This window comes from Euprymna scolopes, chromosome 36 (assembly GCF_053919585.1).
Source record: "Euprymna scolopes isolate OS-2025 chromosome 36, ASM5391958v1, whole genome shotgun sequence".
NCBI classification, from domain to species: domain Eukaryota; kingdom Metazoa; phylum Mollusca; class Cephalopoda; order Sepiida; family Sepiolidae; genus Euprymna; species Euprymna scolopes.
The window spans coordinates 66,982,837-66,997,493 of NC_136517.1; positions in this window are offsets into that span (position 1 = coordinate 66,982,837).

Below are 14,657 nucleotides of genomic sequence, written 5' to 3' on the forward strand. Positions count from 1 at the left end.
TGTTTATGACCTCACTCAGATTGTTCACGAATCCACCCATGTGCCCGATACTGACAGCCAGTATGCAAGTCTCATAGACCTTTTTCTCACAACTTGCCCTGAACTGTGTTCTGTCTCCACTTGGATCTTCCAATCAGTCTGTTGTATCAGTTAAGATAAAAATGAAATGTAATAAGTCCTCAGATGTACCTCTCCATCGTACATTATATCGATACTCTATGGTTGACTGAGATAGCTTATATACATTTATATCATATCTATCTCTGTGTTTCATGTTTAAAAAGGATGTGTCCTCTATAGTATCAAACTTGACGGAATGGTTAATTGTAGGTATAGACTGTTTCATACCCTCGAAAAAATTCCAGCAAAAACCTAAAAGCCAGCTGTGGTTCTCTCCAGAATGTGCTGCTGCCATTGCACACAGAAATCACTTTTTCCATTAAAATAAATAATGACAAGCAATCTACAAAAGATTAATGCAAGCAACAGTAAACGTAGTCACTAGTTTTGTCTTCTCTGTGCCAGCCTCTCAAACTGGTCTGTCTTTGGCTAGCTCCTCCCACACATTCACATTGATACCAAGAGCAATCAGATCCCGTTTGATTACATCTTTAAAGCGCAGCACCGGGCGACCGCGACTTCTTGATCCATTTGCCAGTTCGCTGTAGAGGATATCCTTAGGGAGACGGCCATCGGGCATTCTGCGCAGGTGTCTAAGCCAGTGCGATCATCGTATCTTGAGTGTCTGGAATAAGGAGCGGCTGCCGGCATGTCTTAGCACCTCTTCGTTGGTGATTCTATCCCACCGATTGATGCCCATGATATTTCGCAAGCATCGGAGATGGTAGACGTTCAGTCTTTTCTCATGACAAGTATACGTGGTCCAAGTCTCTGCTCCATACAGTAGGGTATTCAGAACACAGCATTCATAGATGTGGCATTTTGTGCGAAAAGTGAGGTATTTATTGAACGATGCTCTTTCACATAGTCAGTTGAAAGTAGACGCTGCTCTACCTATGCGCATTTGTAGCTCCTGTTCAATGGATACTCCCTTGTTGATGTTGGGTCCAAGATACACAAAGTTCTCGAGAGTCTCTAGTTCATGGCCATCGAAGGTGATTGGTGATGCATCACCCTGGTGCATCACAACTGTCTTCACACTGATTACCAGTGCGAACTCCGCACAAGCAGCGCTCAATTTGTCAGGCAGCCGCTGGATTCCACTTACAGAGTGCGAGACCAATGCAGCATCGTCTGCAAACATCAGTATTAGGACTTTTTGAATCTTGGTTTTGGCGCATAGGCTGTTCGAACATGTTTCCCCACACATATACATACCCACACGTACGCACGCACATACGCACACACACACACACATATACACACTCACATTCATGCACACACACACATGCTAATGTACACACATATACACACATACGCGCACAAGTACGCACACATGTGAAACGTCACTTCCTTTAGAGTGAAAGCCAGACATGCATAGTCAGAACATTGACCCCAGTATAAAAGTCAACAGAACCTGTCAACTGCCTCTTTTTGTATCTGGACCAGCGTTCGAGCCACTTAGTCGACGAGCTGACCGCATGTTCTAACGTCCCTTTTCCTGTAATGTGGGGCAAGCGCAAGCACATTTAATACGCTTTTCCTCTCCATGAACTGGATTGACTTACTCTTTCTATCTCCCCTGCACTTTGGCCCATCGACACAGACATGTGCGCGACTTTCTACTGAGTTTAATCCTTTCTTTCTACAGCCGGCTTGCCACTTCACATTTCTCTATTCCTTCCACGCGCGTAGTCGTCAACGGCTGAATGAACACGTGTATACGAAGACCATGATATCTCAACAGAAAATAAACAACATGTTTATTTTATTCCAGCATTTGAGTTCTGTGTTTTCTTCATTCAATTCGTTTCATTATTTTTTTCTTGTAGCGAGTTAGGATATTTTATATCCTGGTCCACAACATGAAATGGTGACCCCTTTATTTTAAAAATGAAATGAATGAGTGAACGAAACACGCGGTGTAAGCTAAACCCTTTCACCAAATATTCACGGCATGCACGAAAAACAATTTTTCTCTAAAAAATAAAAAAACAAAATGGAACTTCAACAAACCGACTCCAACAAAACCATGGCATTAAATATTCCACCCTTCAAGCGACAAATACAAAAATATGATTCATCCAAATACAAGCCATATTTGACGCTAAACGGGTAATGTCACAACGAGCACGTTACTGTTATTTAGTGGAAAAGCTGCCATTGGAGTGCTTTACGAAGTCACGGATTTCCTTGAAAATGTACCGGAGGAAAGACCGTATGACACGTTGAAGCAAGCAATCTTGCAACGAACCGGTGTTTCTAACGAAGCCATGCTTCGTAACTTGTTCACACAAGTGGAGTTAGGAGACCGTACGCCTTCTCAACTACTTCGCCACATGAAAGCCTTGCTGGGAGACAACAAAATGTTGGGCAGCATTATGAAGAGTCTATGGTTGGGTAAATAACCCCCAACTACCAAACAAATCCTCGCCCCGATGTCGGAGGAGACGGCAACAGAAAAGCTCGTCAACATAGCCGACAGAATTCACGAAAGTTCCCGGAGCTGACAAGTATATGCCCACTAACGGCAACCTGACCGAAACTGAGACGGGGAATTAGTAGAATTAAAGTCGGCGGTTGAGAAGCTTTCGAAGCAGCTAGCCGACGCACTTCAAACGGGTCAATATTCTCACAGAAACCACGATTACACGCGGCGAAATTACAAGTGAAGAAGTTCAAGCAGGAACCGATCCACGTTACGACATAGACAAGATGTGTGTTTCTACCACAGAAGATTCAGCGTCGACGCGAGAAGATGCACTAAACCCTGCGCGTTCAAAAAACCGGCACAGGGAAACGAACCTTCCAGCCAGTAATGACGACGACTGTAGCTGGAGCACACAGAAAAGGTTGTCTATTTTATATCCGAGATAAAATTAACGGATATAAGTTTTTAATAGACACCGGAGCGGAAATCAGCGTCATACCGACACCGCATGGCCATGGCCAATTTTTCAATTTACAAGCCACCAACGGTACAAAAATACCCACTTTTGGCGAAAGAACCTTAAATTTTAACCTTGGAATGCAGAGGAATTTTTTATGGAATTTCACCATAGCCAGCGTGACTACTCCAATTTTGGGGGCGGACTTTTTAGCCCGTTTCAACCTGTCTGTCGATATGACTCATCACACATTGACAGACAACGAAACAAAGATTTCAGTGAGAGGAACTACCTCGAAATTTTTAACCACTGGAATCAGCACTGCTTCTACCCGAAGATTTACACGTCCGCCGGTTACTCCAAAAATTTCCTCAACTTTCCCAGCCGTTTAAAAACACGGACCCCATCAAACACAGCGCTAAGCACTATATTAAGACAACAGGACCGCCTGTCTATTCAACCCCCAGACGTATGAAACCGGATAAATACAAAGTGGCAAAATCCGAGTTTCAAAACCTACTACACATGGGAATAATACGGCCCTCGAAAAGTGCTTGGTCATCACCACTCAACATGGTGCAGAAAGCTGACATGGCGACCGTGCAGAGATTTTAGACGTTTAAACACAAAACTGTTCCCGATAGATATCCTATTCCCCATATCCATGACTTCGCCAATGGACTCCAAGGCGCCACAGTTTTCTCCAAACTGGACATCGTTAAGGCATATTTTCAAATTCCAGTCGCGGAAGAAGACATTCATAAAACCGCACTGACCACATCATTTGGCCTTTACGAGTTCCTAAGGATGCCTTTCAGGCTGAGAAACGCCTGTCAAACTTTTCAGCGTTTGATTGACGACGTTTTCAGAGGTCTGCCATTCATATTCGCTTATGTGGACAACGTTTTAATCGCCAGCAGAAACCTCGAAGAACACCGGCTACATCTGGAACAAACTTTTGAAAGACTGTCACATTTCGGTCTTAAACTAAACACCATAAATGTGTTTTTGGCCACCAGGAAGTTTAATTTCTTGGTCATTTAATTGACAAGGATGGAATCTCCCCTTTGCCTGAAAAAGTAAGTGCTATTTTGAATTTCCCTCTACTGACATCTGTCAGACAAGTACGCCATTTTGTAGGCATAATTAACTATTACCGACGTTTTTTGCCTAACTGTTCCACGTTACTCGCACCTTTAACGGACTTGTTAAAAAAACGAATTAAAAACCAACAGTTAGTTTTGGAAGGACCTGCACTACAGGTCTTCGAAAAATCGAAAACTGTTTTGGCAAACTTCAAACTCACTTATATCCAAGATAGCGATACAACGGAGCTTACGCTTACGACGGACGCATCGGAAATAGGAGTAGGAGCTGTCATTCACCAAATTTCTGACAACAAAATGACCCCTATTTCATTCTGCTTTGTCAAGTTAAATAAAGCGCAGACAAAATATAGCACTTTCTCGAGAAAGTTACTTGCAATTTACCTTGCTATTAAGCACTTTAAACATCTCCTCGAAGGTAGAAAATTTTCCATTTGTACAGACCATAAACCTCTAACATTTGCTCTACACACACGTCGACAAATATGGTCCACGTGAAATTCGACACCTGGACTTTATAGCCCAATATTCTACTGATATACGGTACGTAAAAGGACAAGAAAACATTGTAGCTGACGCTTTATCTCGCGCAACAATTGCTTCTTTAAATTCCACTCCACTCAGTATGGAATTAATCGCACAAGAGCAATTAACCGATACCACGCTCCCAGCTATAATGGACAAAACTTCACTGAAGCTGAAAGAAATGCCGATACCATTTTGAACAACAAATTTCTATTGCGATGTTTCACAAAAACACTCTCGCCCTTATATTTCACCCAGCCTCAGACAAGTTTTCCAGCATTTCCACAATTTGTCCTACCCAGGAAAACGTGCCACCGTGAAATTAATAGCGGAACGTTTTGTTTGGCCAAATATTAATACGGACATCCGTAGTTGGACCAAAACTTGCATTCCTTGCCAAAAAAACAAAGTTCACAGGCACACAAAATCACCTTCAGGAACTTTCAGTGTACCGGACGCTAGGTTTACTCATGTTAATATCGACTTGGTTGGACCCTTGCCCACTTCAAAAGGACATACACGCATCCTTACTATAGTCGATAGATTCAGCAGATGGCCAACAGCAATACCAGTGAAAGACACATCAGCCGCAACAATAGCCAGAGCGATATTACAAGATTGGATAGCAATTTTCGGAGTGCCCTCCGTAATCACAACAGACAAGGGCTCACAGTTCCAATCAACACTTTTCACTGAATTCAACCATTTGTTGGGAACAAGGCACATTAATCATCCTTGCCCAAACGGTATGGTGGAACGATTGCATAGACAATTAAAAGCATCTTTGGCTATGAACGAAAACAAATCGGACTGGTCAGACAATTTACCACTCATTCTCTTAGCAATTCGCAACACTGTGAAGGAAGATTTGCAAAGCACACCTGCAGAATTAGTTTTCGGATCAACACTGATTTTACCAGGACAATTCTGCGAAAACAATACAGACATTTCCCCCAACGACAACTTTTGTGATGGACTTAAAACACAAAATGTCAAAATTAAAATTTACTCCGACGAAAAAGCCAGACACAAACATTTTCGTCCCAAGCGATATTTACACATGTAAATATGTTTTTATCAGGAACGACGCAGTAAAAAAACCACTATGTCCAAACTATTCCGGACCTTATTTAGTTCTCGACAGGAGTAAAAAGTATTTTACTATTTTAAAAAAAGAAAAAAAAGACACTATAGCACTTAAACCTGCATTCATAGACAAACAATTACACATTTCTCCTACTCCAATACAAGAACATACACACTCAGAAACGGACAAAGAAATTACAAAAAACAACACACCACAAACAACAACAAAAACTGGTCGAAAAGTTCATTGGCCAAAACATTTCAAACAATATATAACTTATTAAAAAAAAAAAAAAAAAATACGTAAAAACAAACTAAATACGTTTCTCTTGTATATATATATATTTTTTTTCCCAGGAAGGGGAGTCTTGTTCGAACATGTTTTCCCACACATATACACACCCACACGTACGCACGCACACGCACGCATATACACAGCCTCATACACACACTCGCATTCATGCACACACACGCTAACGTACACACATATACGCACACATACGCGCACAAGTACGCACACATGCGAAACGTCACTTCCTTTAGAGTGAAAGCCAGACATGCGTAGTCAGAACATTGATCCCAGTATAAAAGTCAACAAAACCTGTCAACTGCCTCTTTTTGTATCTGGACCAGCGTTCGAGCCGCTTAGTCGACGAGCTGACCGCATGTTCTAACGTCCCTTTTCCTGCTACTGTAATGTGGGGCAAGCGCAAGCACATTTAATACGCTTTTCCTCTCCATGAACTGGATTGACTTACTCTCTCTATCTCCCCTTCACTTTGGCCCATCAACACAGACATGTGCGCGACTTTCTACTGAGTTTAATCCTTTCTTTCTACAGCCGGCTTGCCACTTCGCATTTCTCTATTCCTTCCACGCACATAGTTGTATACACGTGTTCATTCAGCCGTTGACGAAGACCATCATTTCTCAACAGAAAATAAATGACATGTTTATTTTATTCCAGCATTTGAGTTCTGTGTTTTCTTCATTCAATTCGTTTCATTATTTTTTCTTGTAGCGAGTTAGAGTATTTATATCCTGGTCCGCATCAAGGCGAACCAAGTAAAAAAGTTTTCCATCAGAACGCGTACAAAGGATCACACTGTCTTCATCCTCATGATTTCCAAAAGCGTGGTGCAGAAGAACTGAGAAGATGCCAAACAGTGTGGGAGCCAACACACAACCTTGCTTGACTCCACTGCATATGGGGAAGTTGTCAGACATGTAACCCTTTAAGAAGACTATGGCTGTCATGTTATCATGGACCGATCTTATCAAACTAAGAAGAGTTGGTGGACAGCCCAACTTTTGTAGCATGGCAAACAGACCATCTCTACTGACCATGTCAAAAGCTTTCGTGAGGTCCACAAATGTGATATGGAGAGGTCTACCTTGTTCTCTGCATTTTTCCTGGATTTGACGCACTGAAAATATCATGTCCGTGGTTGAGCACCTGCTGCAGACGCTGCATTGCAATTCTGGATAAACACGGTTTGCAATCTGCACTCTGGCAAAGACTTTGCCGGTGACACTGAGTAAAGATATACCACGGTAGTTATTGCAATCTCCTTTGTCTCCTTTCTTGAATGTGACAATTTTAGCATCTTTCATAGCTGTTGGAAATTTTCCGTTGCGCCAACTGGTGTAGAGGAGGTCGTACAAGTACGGGAGCTGGAACTTATCACACTTGAGCAGTCTGCTGGAATCTCATCGGTACCTGGGACCTTCCTTACATTCGTGTGTTGGAGAGCTACTTCGAGTTCTGACATAGTTGGAATGTTGTCCAGTTCGACTAGTGTCGATGTTCGGAGTGGAATTTAAAGCTGTGATTGTGATGTTGTGCGGCTCACCATATAGTACAGAGTAGTGCTCCACCCAGCGTTCAAGCTACTTTATAGGATCAGTGATGAGCTCCCCTGTAGTACATTTTAAAGGGCAAACTTTCTTTGCACTCGGTCCACTTGCCTTGCGGAGTCCACGGTACATCACACGTAGTTTATCGCAGTCAGCAGCAGTCTGGATTTTGTCGCACAGGTTGTTCCAGTAGTTGTTTGCACAGTGCTGAGCAGCTTTCTGGAATTGACTGCGAGCCTCTTTCAGCTTGGACAAGGGTGCTGTGTGTCGGCCTACTCACATAGTTCTTGTGAGCATTGTTTTTGGGCAGTAGTAGAGGTTCTAAGATTTCTGCATTCTCAGCCATCCAGTCTTCGCAAGGCGGCCACTTGGTTCCAAAGGATGTGACTGCAGCATCATGCATCACAGTTTTCAGGATTTCCCAGGATTTATCCAGGTTCACTGCTTCCGCTGGTGCAGAATCTCTCTGCTTATTTTTGAGCGCAGTGCGAAACGCACTGATGCTGTTGTTCTTCTTCATTGCAACCGTGTTGAGACTACGTAATGGTCTTGGCTTATGTGGTGCAGGTTTCTTGTTCGGGAGATCGAGTTGTGTCAGCACGAGTGAGTGGTCGGTATCACCATCGGCGAAGTGGTAGGTTCTTGATCGTTTGACAGAACTGATGTCTCTTTTTCTACACAATGCAAGGTCCAATTCGTACCAATGTTTGGAACGAGGATGTCTCCAAGAGACACGATGACACATTTTCTGTTTGAACCAGGTGTTTGCAATACAGAGTCCCTGTTGACTACAGAGCTCCAGAGTTCTTTGACCATTTTCATTTATTTTACCGGTACCGAAGTGACCAATGATGTCACGCCAGGCAGTATGGTTTGCACCAACTCTGGCATTGAAGTCTCAGAGTACTAGGAGATGATCGCTCGCTGGGATCCTGCTCAGTATTTCATTGAGACAGTCGTAGAATTCATCCTGCACATGATCTTCGCTAGGCAGTGTTGGCGCATAGACGCTGATGAGGTGTACTGCTGTATCGGTGCAGTTGATCTTCAGTGTCATAATTCTCTCTGACCGGAGTGTCAACTACGTGTTCTCTGAGTAATTTGTTTGTCACTGCAAAACCTACTCCATGGATGCAATGTTCCTCTTCTGCTTTGCCAGACCAGAAGAAAGTGTAGTTCTGTTCCGAGATGGAGCCAGTTCCAGCCAATCTGGTCTCCTGTAGAGTGACAAGGTCAACAGACAGCTTGGCAAGTTCACGGTCAAGTAATGCGGTCTTACAAGGCAGACCTTGTGCATGAAGGTTGAGATCCGGGTCATGCATGAAACCCGGGCACAGTGTACAAATGTTCCAACTTCCAAGTCGGAAAGTAGTCTTTGAATTGTGATTTGTAACAGATGAATGATTTACGTCCATGATTGCCTGACCATTCCATTGAAGCGGCGGACATGACGGGGTAGCATCTTACTGACCAGGGGCTGCCTGGTTTGAGGCGGGCGGTAGCCACCCACTGGGGCTAAATAGCCCCTCCCACTGTTGCGGAAAATCCGAAGCGCCTGGTCGCAACGTCAATTTGACCAGACTTTTAACTCGTAACTATCTTCCACCATTGCAAGAGCCTGGGCGAAGAAACTCGTGCGTTACCCAAGTGGAACTTGACTAGAGCCAGTAGAACCCAAGGAAAGACGAGGTCGATACGTTGGTACCGACAGTATTGTTTCCAACGTAATAGATGTACTGAGACTAAAGCCGCTTTCAGGACTGCCAGCAACCACTGTAAAAAATAATAGAGAACGCAAGAGAGTTTTATGCTCAGTCTGTCAAGTCCAAAGTAGCTGAGCAGCGGCTTGGTACCCACCAGTTTTGGCAAATAGCAAACAGAATCCTGAACAGAAGCATGTGTTCTATCCCAACTATCATAAATGGACCTGAGGTAATCTCGTCAGTATCAGACAAGGGTAAACTCTTTGCCAAGAACTTTGCAGCTAATTCTACCCTTTGCGACCAAGGCCGCCAACCCCCAATATTTCCTCCTGTATCAGAAAACTCGCTATGTGATATGCAAATATCTGTACGTGATGTTGCCAAGCTTATCAAAAACCTTGATTCCAGTAAAGCAACCGGCCCTGACGGTATTCCAATTATAGTACTCAAAAGACTTCAACCAGAACTAGCGTCCATCCTTACAAAACTGTTTAAATGTTGTCTTAAGGAGAATTACTTCCCATCACCCTGGAAAATCTCATCAGTTTGCCCTGTATTTAAGAAGTCGGGTGATCGCTCATCCCTCTCTCAGTACAGGCCAATAAGTCTCCTGTGCATCATGAGTAAGTTGCTGGAATCTGTGTTAAATAGAGAATTAATCAATCATCTCAGCAAAAATAACCTTCTTAGTGACATGCAATATGGTTTCCGTTCTGCTAGATCTACAGCAGATGTGCTTACAGTGATAGCTCATAGGATTAGCGAATCTCTTGATGGAGGCTACCTTTCTAGGGCAATTGCTCTTGACATATCAAAAGCCTTTGATAGGGTATGGCATAAAGGTTTACTTCACAAGATCTCCAGCTCTGGTATAGCTGGAAATGTTTCTCGATTATTAAATCATTTCTCTCTGATAGGTTCATAAGAGTAGTGGTTGATGGGCAAAATCAGAAGCTCACAGTATTAATGTCGGGTCCCTCAAGGGTCCATCCTGGGCCCAACTCTTCCAAATCACATCCTTATATCATTCATAGACATTTATGCTGATGGTTGAAGATCTATGGTAGCACATCTAAGACAGTAAACGACCAAGTTCTCTCCGATTCTCTCTCCTCTGATCTTGAGCAAGTGGTTCAATGGGGAAACAGGTTGCTGGTTACTTTTAATGCATCTAAAACCAAACTTTTTTCTTTACATCATCAACGCTCTGATCCCCATCTGGCATCAATTGAAATGAATGGCTCGCGTCTCGGGGAGGCCTCATGTTTTGACAAGCTTCTGGGCTTGACCTTTACTCCTAATCTTAAATGGAACACATACATTAAATCCGTTGCCAAGGCCGCTGGAAAAATGGTGGGATCCTTCTATCAATCCAGTAGATATCTCACTGTTGATGCAATTCTCTTTCTATATAAGAGCCAGGTACTTCCAAGGATGGAGTACTGTTACCACATCTGGGCAAGAACTGCTAGAAAGGACTTATCCTGCCTTGATAGAGTTAAAAATAAACTTCATAGCCTCGTAGGGGATGTCCTTTTCTCTTCCCTGCAATCTCTTTCTCACAGAAGAGATGTTGTGAGTTTGTCTCTGTTTTATCGTTATTTTCATGGCAGGTGCTCGGCTGAGCTCCAATCTATGGTCTCCCCTTGCCAAACTTTCACAAGAAACACTCGTCTAGCAGAAAAGACTATCAACAATTTCCCCCACTTTTTATCAAAGCGTAGATTCCATGAACAAAGCTTCTTTCTTAGAACTGCACACCTATGGAATTGTCTTCCGTTTTCCTGCTTTCCAGCTGACTACAATATGGTTGTCTTCAAGTCTAAAGTAAACAAGTTTTTGATGAGCTCTTCCATATAAGTTAACAAATTTACCGAATAACCTGAAAAGGGCTGATATGCCGTAAAACAACCAACCAATTTCTCCTTTTTCTTTTGAATCATAATTTACTTCTTGTTTTGTTGTCTCTTTCTATTCATGATATTTGTTGCACAGAAGTGTTCGAATTGCTCAGTGTATTTCTATGCTTGCCATGCCTGTTTTCACAAATGGGATTCTAATAGAAAACTTATTCCTTTTCTTGATTTTCTTAAAATCAGTTGGAAACTGATGTCTGTTATTAAACTAGTAAAATTAGTATCTTTTAGTTTAGAAGTTTTAACCCAATTACTTAATTTTGAATTGGTTAAGTGACCTGTTTTTGCAGACATCAGCGAGATCATGTGACTTGTCAATCTAGTTTTTACTTAGTTTGTTTTTCTTTATATCTCTTAAACTTAATAGATCATGCATACTTTTAAACTAAAAAAATAAAACAAAACATTTACTAATTTGTATTGAATAAATCAGTTTGTTATATTGTCATTTGGTGAACTTTGTCCATGTTGATATTTTATATTTAATTTTTTTAAATATGTACTCAGGCAAATCTTTTTTAATTATGTAATCAGGCAAATCTTATCAAATAACTGTTTTTATTTATAAGTTTTGTTTTTTTTTTTAATTTTTTAAATAATCCATTGTTATATTAAAACACTGGTATTTTGTAGTTACTGTGTTGTCTAATTATCTCCCCTTGCTGTGTATTTTCTCTTAGTTCATTAAAGCCTTTATTCTAGGTAAACATGTCTTTCGTTCTCACTTCACAACAATTTAATGAACTCATCAAAAAAAAAAAAAAATATGGACAAATTTTTAACTCCTAATCGTCTGGATATCTCTCCTAGCTCAACCGGCACAAACAAAACATTTAAACATTGGCTTCGGACTCTATCGTCTCTCATACGAAGAACAACCACTGAGAACACAACTGATATTGACATATTAGACATTTTGATAAATCATGTTTCTACCAACGTATATGAATACATTGCAGAACATACGACATATGCCTCTGCTCTGAATCGTCTCAGTGATTTATATATAAAACCCACTAATGAAATTTTTGCTAGACATACGTTGTCAACTCGAAGACAAAAATATGATGAAAACATTGATGAACACGTAGAATCGCTACTGTTGTTAGCTAAAGATTGTGACCTTCAAGCAGTTAATGCTATTGAAAACAGAGACACTTGCATCAGAGACACCTTCATTACTGGTTTATGTTCCAACTATCTGGCAGAGATTGCTTGAGAATAGAACACTTGATTTAAATTTGTTGACCAAGCTAGAGCTCTTTATTCAGCACAGAAAACTTCTGAATCCTACGCTCATTCTGAATCTTACTCTCGTTCTTATGACACGGTGGCTACTGTTAACAACAAACAAAACTATCATAAATCTGAGGATGAATTTTGTGATACTTCTGCTTTCATAAAAACTAAATCTACTTGTTATTTTTGTGGGTATTCCAGACACGATCGGAAATTTTGTCCAGCGAGGTCCGCCATTTGTAAAAAATGTCATGTTAAAGGTCATTTCGCAGGGGCGTGTCAAAATTCTCAGAAATCTACATCTGCTTCCATTCAATCTCAAGCCACATCAGCATCTACACAATCACACAAGCTAATGTCCATATTGTCTGATCCTCCAACAAAGAAAAACAATTTTTTTAAAAATACATCTGCTTCTTCTTCAGGTAGTTTACATTCTAGTTGGGAAAACTGAAGCAACAGCTATGATAAACACTGGGAGCTCTGGATCCTTCATCTCTGAAGACTTTAAGAAAAATAAATTGAAAGTACAACCAGCTACTTGAAGGGTATGTATGGCCTCCTCATCACTTAATGCTCTGGTGAAAGGATAGTATACCGTCAACATCAATTTACAAGGTGAGTGGTACGCTAACACGAAATTTGAAATTTTACTGGATCTTTGCAGTGATGTCATTCTCGGCCGAGACTTCATGAGGCAGTATTCTAGTGTTTCTTTTAACTTTAGTGGTCATAAGGGAAGTCTCCAAATCCCTAGCTTTGTTTCCTGCAGTGTACAGTCTGCTTTAGTAGAAAACCCATCTCTTTTCGCAAATCTTTCTCCGGACTGTAAAACTATTACCACTAAATCTAGGCGGTTTGGAAATCAAGATAAACAACTTATATGGTCAGAAATTGAAAAAATGCTCCGGGAAGGAGTAATTGAAGAAATTGGAGAGCTCAAGTTTTAATAGTTACTGGTGAGTGTCACAGAAAAAGATTGGTTGTTGATTAGTCGAAAAATCTTCACATTAGACGCTTACCCTCTACCAAGGATGGATGATCTTGCTGCTGAAATTTCCAGATATAAAATGCCAGAATAAATTGCTTTGACTCTTCCGGAAATAAAGGATCGTAGTTATTCCCCTTGCCAGAATTAAGGATTCCGCCATATTGATTCTCGAAAACACGTGTATAATTTTAAGTTGATAAAACATTTACGAAAGGCATTCCTGTTTATTCGTCTTTTGTCTCTATTTATCATTTCAATTTTATCAACTTAAAAAAAAAAATGTAAGAACGAACAACAGAAAAAAAAAAATGGACAAACTACTGCAGCCAAACAGATTCAATGTAGAACCAACAGCTCTGAATTCGGAAAAAAAATCTATAAACACTGGAAATTGAAGTTTGAGTATTACTTACGCACTTTAAACAACGGGGAAATAGAAAATAATGCACAAAATCTCTTTGCCTTGATTAATTCAGTTTCAGTGACAATATTCAAAATAATAAACGATGCTACAGATTACAACGACGCCATAGAAACGCTAGACGCTGTTTACATAAAACCGGCAAATGTTATATTTAACCGACATCAACTTCTGACGAATAAACAGAAACCGGCACAAACTATCGATGATTTCATGCAACAACTGGAAGTACTTGCCAAATCTTGCAAATTTCAAGCAGTAAGCATTGAGGAGAACAAAAAGCAATATATCTGTGACGCTTTTATTAGCGGCATCTCTTCCTCGTCTATTCATTAGCGCCTACTTGAAAAACCATTCTCAACTCTACAAGAGAACTTTACAATGGCTAGGTCTCTAGAACAAACGGAGAAGCATACGGTAAGCTTCGATAACCACCCAAACATAGCCGCTACTGTAATTAAACCAGAAGACACTCCCTTAGCCTCTACCCTACCAAAAGGAATTTGTTTCTTCTGTGGGAACACACAACATTCACGGGCGATGTGTCCTGCGCGTAACACCGAGTGTAGGAAATGTAAGAAAAATGGCCATTGGGTGAAGGTATGTAAATCTTCCTCCTCAACTGCTGCTGTGTTATATGACCCGGACTCCCCACCCCACCCAATCTCTCCTGACTAGGAACGGGTGCCAAAGACATTACATACACGAAATGCAAAATAAATGGGCAAGTAGTGAACACTATGGTAGACTCCAGCAGCGTGGGGACGTTTATCAGCAAAAATACAGCAAGGAAGCTGAAACATTT